Consider the following 8,171-nt stretch of genomic DNA (forward strand, 5'->3'; position numbering starts at 1 on the left):
ATTCTAGATATCTTGCCAGGCATCCACTCAATTTCATGTCTCTCTAATTGGACAGCTTTTTTCCATAGTTCTCTGCGAATAGCATCTTGTGGGAATCTGAATGGAAAGTAATGTAAAATGACAATACCAAATTTGATTATTAATTTGAAATAACTAGGTAGTTTTTTTATAGCTCCATCTCATGAAACAAAAGAGAAAAAAAACAAATCTGTAAGAAGGAATTTATTACTACATTTATAATTATATAGAAAATACCTAAACCAAACACAAGTTAATAAAATAGTCTACTTCATTTAGCATAACACCATCCCTATTATCCTCGCAATTTAAAAAGTCGTATGTTGTTATGAAAGTCGTATGCAGTTGTTACGTTTTAGCTTAGCACGGTAGTATTGAAAATAAATCGTCATGTTTTTTCCAAATTCTACTGAAGTTATCTGTTTACTACAAGTGAAAAGTGATTCCACTGTCCTTGGTATGAACTAAAATAACTTCTGCACCACTTCACGACACATGAATATATTTTTAATTACAAAAAAACGTTGTTTTTATAAATCAATTTAGCCATTTGTCACTGACTGTCATCTCGGTCGTACTGAGATTGCCAATCGAGCAGTTTGTAAGTACCGCCTATCGCGGGGTAGTTTGCGTTGGGTCATAATTGAGCGGACAGAATACTTCCATGTATAGTATTTCGCTGGTGAAGAGGGATTTAAAAAAATATGTTTTTTTAAATTTTGGTTTTACTTCGAAATAGTGTCAATGTGATACCATAAATGAATTCAGCACCCCCGATTTATACGAAAATGATACCAAACATGGCCTAACAGCTTCACTGATGTAGATATCAAGATAAAATTAAAATCCCTAAATAAACTTTCAAGAGCGGGTATCTCAAAAACTATTCAAGATATCGAAAAACTTGACTGGATAAAACTTGTAACTAATTTTATCAGCTTTCGGTTTGTCTTAGTAGTCATGTCGCTAAGGCGCAAAGTTTCCAAGATATCAATGAAAAACCGAAAAATTCGACCTTCTTACCCCCCTCTACCCCCAGCACACCGGGGCTACAGCCGGGGACTTTTGATATGTTCACCTCCTAACTAGTCCAAACAAAGTTACGGAGTCAAAAATTGTGTTCCTAGCATTTCCCTCTACAACGTTTTTTGAGCATTCATTTCCTGACCTAATATGTTGACGCTTGAAGAGCCAAATGCCGACTGAGGTCCGGGGTGCGATTTTATTATCGCAGTGCGCGCGGGGCCAGACAACTCCGTATCCCGCAATTCACTTTGCGACAATCGCGTCGCGAGCAGTCGCGGAAAAATGTGACAAATCACAATTTTAAAATCGCTGCGATTTTTTTGTCGCATATGCGCGCACTGCCATATAAACACATTCGTTACATTTCTGCGACTAAATTATCGCGCGACAAAAAGTCGTGGTTAGGGTTGCCAGATCGAGAGGTGCTATTATCGGGAAACAATATCATTTTTTCGGGATTTTGGGACTTAAGTCGGGAAAAAAATACATTCAAATTAAAGTAGTTGTATTAAAAACAACTATATTTTACATTATTGGCACTATACGTCAGCTCGCTCGCTCGACGACAGTTCGGAGCTTGAAATTATTATGTGAAGCTGTTTTTTCGGGACAGTTTCAACTTTGTCGGGAATCGGGAACACATGCTAAAAATCGGGAGAATCCCGCCAAATCCCGACCATCTGGCAACCCTAGTCGTGGTGCGCGCTTGGCCTTAGAAACCTACAAACCTTTATTAATTGTATTATACTGCTATTGTAATTATGACTCTATTTTTTAAGCGGTATAGATGTTATCTGTGTATGGAATGTATTGTTGTTATCGGTTTGGTTTAACAAAAGATAGGTAACAATGCCATTCATCAAGTGGATTCCGACAATTTAAAACTGTACGACTATAATAAGTGTAATAACTAATAACGTTTTTTTTACCTCGTGTTGTTTGATTACATTCTTATTTATATTGCAACGATGGACCAAATGCATCTGCTGTGCATATTTTTTGCGTATCATGAAAGCAAATGATCCCATTAGGAAGGCAGTATGTCTCTTATACTTGCTTTTCATATACTCGAATGAGTTATACTTATTCTGCATATTGAAGTAAATACTCTTTTCCAAATCATACAGCGTTTCTTCATCCCAATTGCCGATATACGGAGTCTAAAGAAGTACAACACATGTAGTTTGTTAATAAAAGTAGGTAAAATATGTACCTAAGTTTTAAGTTTAGGTTAGTTAGTTCGCCTCGGAAGGAGAACTCACGGTTCGCTAAAAAACTATAGACCAAGATAACACTGCAGCGATTTTGATATCTAGCAGACTGTTATTTTGAACGACAAACTTCTGTGGTATGAAATTATGAAGTTTAAAAATAATACTTGCACAGCCAGGACAAGGACTATTCGACTCAAGCGATAATTGACGTATGGTGTTGATCTCCCGTTGACGTGGAAGGAATCATGACTTGTCGATTGTCGAATTGCTACAATCATCAACGCATCATGTCCACACCTAGAGGTGGGCCGTTTTACTTGAATACTTTTAGGGACAGTTATTTTTAATTGACGACTTTTAGTTTGTCGAGTATTTAAAAGTACGGACTTTAATTTTTTAAATATATAAATATGAAATTTTCATCACCTCGTTCCTCCATTCTTTACCATAAGTATTTAAAATAAAATTTTATGAACAGGCGGCCGTCAAGGTGTCTTTTGGTTCAAAAATAATACAGATATGTAATTTTTACATTGTTAATAGGTAGGTACCTCAGTTAGTCTATTAATAAATAATAAACATTATAGGTCATTTTTTTACACAAATTGATAAGCCCCACGGTAAGCACAAGAAGGCTTGTGTTGTGGGTACTCAGACAACGATATATAATATATAAATACTTAAATACATAGAAAACAACCATGACTCAGGAACAAATATCTATATCATCATACAAATAAATGCCCTTACCAGGATTCGAACCTGGGACCATCGGCTTCATAGGCAGGGTCACTACCCACTAGGCCAGATCGGTCGTCAGATTAACGACCTTGACTTAAAACGCCACACTTGCATATGCAATGCAGGCAATGGTATACAATGGTCTATAGTTGTCTATCGGGGTGCGCAATCGGTAAGGAGTCGCTTTTTATGGCACTTCAAAGGAATCGTGGCGTAGTTGTTCACACAATCGCCCATTGCAGTGTTTTGTCTGGGTCATTGACCATCCTTGACCACTGTGTACTGGGGCCTTTTCACTGTCAAATGAAATCACATCAAAGTGAGACCAAGAAAAGTTTGCAGAGATTTCGGTAGACCACGCAATGCAAGTGTTATTTTAAACGTCAAACTTCTATAAAATGATGACGTATGAGCACTGCGTCGGCTATGAAAATCGCTGCATACTTTTCTTGCTCTAGATTTTTTTCTTATTTGTCGATGGGTACGGTCGCCCTATACGGATTTATGACATTATCCACAAAAATAAAATAAAAATACTTACATATTCTTGAGTATGGCTTCTGTCTATCAGTACTGTAAGAAACCAGGGCATATTAGCTTTAACAGAATACGACATACTAGGTACATTACCATACAAGTGCGAAAAGTAGGAAATTCGCAACGAGTGGCGATACATTGAAAAACCGGGCAAGTGCGAGTCGGACTCGCGCACGAAGGGTTCCGTACCATAAAGCAAAAAAAAACGGAAAAAAATGCAAAAAGAAAACGGTCACCCATTCAAGTACTGACCACGCCCGACGTTGCTTAACTTTGGTCAAAAATCACGTTTGCTGTATGGGAGCCCCACTTAAATCTTTATTTTATTCTGTTTTTAGTATTTGTTGTTATAGCGGCAACATAAATACATCATCTGTGAAAATTTCAACTGTCTAGCTATCACGGTTCGTGAGATACAGCCTGGTGACAGACGGACGGACGGACGGACGGACGGACGGACAGCGAAGTCTTAGTAATAGGGTCCCGTTTTACCCTTTGGGTACGGAACCCTAAAAACGACCAAAGGGAGTCGAAATGTCGAAGATATAAGTGAAGAACCAAAGAGGGAAATGTTTTAAATCGACACGAGTTGCGAATTACCTTTTCGCATGTGTATTGTACGTTTTAGAGTACATATCAAAATGGCAATTGTGCCAAATTAGATATAAAAAAATGTTTTTCTCCACACCAGCTCGGAAAGGCTTACTTTGCACTTCAAAAACTGATATCAAAGTTGCATTTTATTCACGTGAAGCAAAGTAATCAAATGCAAATTTTGAGTTGTTTTCTTATGTTTGTTGGTAGAATTGACTTTTAAATGATGATTTTGGATAATAAATATTTAATAACATTCATTCGGATTGGATTTTGAATGATTTTTTACATTTAATATTTGCTTCGGGTTGGTTTGGTGAAAAATTTTGTGTTTCACCATCACTCGGTGGCAAATTTTGTTTAACCCTCGTGCTTTGAAACCAATCAATATTAGCACGAGCGGTTAAACAACAACTTTGCCCCCTTGTAAAACAAATAACTATTGAGGAATTAGTTCCCAAATAGTATCATAATATTCATAATGAATGTTTTGCCCTTAAACCGTAAGCTCCATTGTTTCTCATGTGCACCGCGGTGGCTACCCAATTTCTCATAAAAGAATCAAGCCAATTTAAAAGACTATTTATAAATTTATATTATACTAGCTAAAAATATTATATTATTAGGCACTTGTCCCACCGCCGACGATGAGCGATAAGCGAGTAGAACGATAAACTAGAAACGAGTGGGCGAGCGGCGAGAAGCGAGTGTTAGCTCCAATAGTTTTGTCGCTCGGCTATAGGCGAGTGTTCGAGTGCGACGGGCTATTACTCGCGTCACTCGCTCGGGCAGTGCAGCGTAACCGAACACGCAGACTGATTGGTCTCACAACTCTCGCAGCTTGAGTTCTAACTACGAAGCGAGCATCGCCGAGCGAGTACCGCTGAGCTAGTTTTATCTTATCGCGGCGACAAACTAAGTAGTAGAGCGAGTGTTCTCGCCGGCAGTGTGAACATTTAGCGATGAACTATTAATATATGTGTCTCTTTTACTAGCACAGAATCCTAATATTTTGTTCGTTTCTTGGGCGAGAAACTCGCCGATAGTTAATCGCTTACTCGCTCTTGGTGGGACAAGTGCCTTAAGTAAATCATTTTAATTAGGGTACTTACATAATGTTAGAATTATAAATAGGCCGTGTGTGGACACGGCCGACATGATTCCAATAATAAGTAGGTACCTAATATATAGACTGTACAATTCAGATATACCTATTTAGTGTAAACTTAAAAATACGTTTGCGTCGGATAAATAAATGTGTAAACAGTACCTATTAATTACGTTAAACTTTTCATTTTCTATTGGTATAATATTTGTACCTACTTGTATTCAATTACATAAATTAATGATCAAGAAAATTAAAACGGGTAATAATTTGTAGCAATTTATAAGCCTGTGCGATAACATCAACACGTTTTAGAAGTGTAACTCAAACTCGCGAGTTTTCCCTGAGTCTTGCTAGATCGATTTATAAATAGCAAATTTCGTCGAAAACGTTAGAGCCGTTTCCGAGATACCCAAAATATATACAAGCCTACAAATAAGTATATATATATACCTAAATACAAGAATTGCTCGTTTAAAAGTATAAGATGTATGTATATCTGAGAGACCAAGCATTGCTCAGAAAACATATAAAAACTCAAAAATGCGCGTTTTCCCAAGATAAGACCTAGCTAGATTTTTCGCCCCTGAAAATCCCATATAGCAAATTTCATCGAAATTGTTAGAGCCGTTTCCGAGATCACCGAAATATTTAAATATATACTTACAAGAATTGCTCTTAACTTAAAGGCTCTAATTGAATTCTTAAAGGTATTAGATATGAAAGTGTAGCCACTACTTGGATGCAAATAAAATTCACCTCTATTTAATTTATATTCTGGGGAAAAACGGGGCAACTGGAGACTCAATGGCGGATTTGCCCTCAGGCCCAGTAGGCCCGGGCCTAGGGGCCTTAGGGCAAAAAAATAGGGCGGCAAATTGTGACAAAAAATTCGCTGATGATAACAAGAAATAACTCAAAATGTAATCAATATGATGGGTGCTGCCAAAGGGGCGTTTATTCGGCCTGGGGCAGCAAAGACTGCAAATCCGCCACTGTGAAGACTATCGTACCTTGATACCATGCAAAAAGACATTAGATATTTACTTTTTTCACTGAATCACTTCGAAATTGTTCAGTACACCTATGACTAAGTAGGTACTCGATTCTTTTTTCACTTTCATTTGAAGTATGGAGTGCCCTTCTTAAAATATTTTTATACATTTTAATTACGTACACAAATGAGGGAAAGGCAGCACCTATAAACCCGATCCTGTAGAATTTCCATTTTTCGAACAACTGGCCACCAGCCAGTTGTTCGAAAAATGGAGTCGTGGTTCAATTTTGCATGATTTCGCTTGCTCGGATTGGTAATATCTCTCGGAAAGCACGAGCGGTTAAACAACAATTTTACCCCTTGTAAAACAATTTTTTTAATATATGTACATAAAATATATTTTGTAATGTGCTATATTTATTTTGATATGTTTGTTTAAGGCAAAAAAATATGGGATAGATTAGAAAATCTATAAATAAGAGGTTGTAATACAACGTACAAAAGTAAAAACATTTTTAATTTGTTCTTATATGGCAATTGACATTTAATTTAGGCCTTTAAGTATGTGTCATTTTAAAATGGATTACATTCATATTTACATTATTTTTGTAACACATAAATTGGCATATATAAATATAAAGTAACAAATAATAACAGTTTGTCGCGTGACTTTTTATTTCTGCCACGACCGAATACGGCTAGGCATTTTCACTCAAGTGTTTTCGTAAAAAAGTAAATGGTACCATTTATTCTGAAAGCCCCCAGGCTGCATCTTTACTTAGTCAAGTCATAACGTTGTTCCGCCACAATTATTGATAAAACAATATGGGTATTTCGTTATAATATGTAAGGTCATACTAAACAACGTTTACTATGGGATTAACCCCGAAATTACGAAAAAAAAATCTGCCGTCTCATACATTTTGGGGAATCAGAGTAATTATTTTATATGGAACAGATGATATTTTTACGTATTCACTAGGTACTCAATATCTGGGAGACCGAGCGAGCTTTGCACGAAAAACATAAAAACTTAAAAATGCGCGTTTTCCCAGAGATAAGACCTAGCTAGATCAATTTAACGTCCCCGAAAACCCCCATATAGCAAATTTCATCGAAATCGTTAGAGCCGTTTCCGAGATCCCCAATATATATATATTTAAAATGCTCGTTTGAAGGTATTAGATTAGATAGATATTAGATAGTTCGGTCAGAGCTAACAAAATCACCCTGCATACAATATTCATATCGTTAAAAGTTTATTTAATGCTGAATATTTACAATACGAGTATAATTTAACTTTATTTGCTGCCGCAATTTTGCATCCTAGGAAATATTCGGGAAAACTCATAAAAAACTCGACAAAAAGTAGGCTATTGCTTTAGGTGATTATGAACCCTATTTATTTTTCTCTTTAACGTGCTTGAATTATATATGTATATTTCATGCGAGTTGGACTGATATTATTGCTAATGTACCTACATGTTTTACCAAGTCTACTTGTTGTATGGGAGTACAAAGGAGTTCAAAGGGTATTATCTAAAGTAAAGACTTACTGAGCGAACTAAATCGTCGGGTGACAAGCAAAACTCACTAAGTACTATCAAAAAATTAAAGTAACAATGCACTTTATTACACTTGTAACACGGTTTATTGTCCAATAATTTCAATGATGTTAGTTATTGACTTTTGCTTGTCACCCAACGAAATACTGGTACATATTTGTCTGATAAATAAAGTACATAGTTACATACAAGTAAACCTCGAATTGTATTTTATTAATGTGACACTGATTCTTACTCCCTTTTGTCCTACATAATATAATTGTTCACAATCCAGCCGCGTATTCGCGTGTAACGAGAATCCTATGGCACTGGTCCCACCGCGAGCTAGTAAGCTATGAGCTATCGGCTATAAACACGAACAAAAGATAAGCACT

This window comes from Cydia fagiglandana, chromosome Z (assembly GCF_963556715.1).
Source record: "Cydia fagiglandana chromosome Z, ilCydFagi1.1, whole genome shotgun sequence".
In the NCBI taxonomy this organism is placed as follows: Eukaryota; Metazoa; Arthropoda; class Insecta; order Lepidoptera; family Tortricidae; genus Cydia; species Cydia fagiglandana.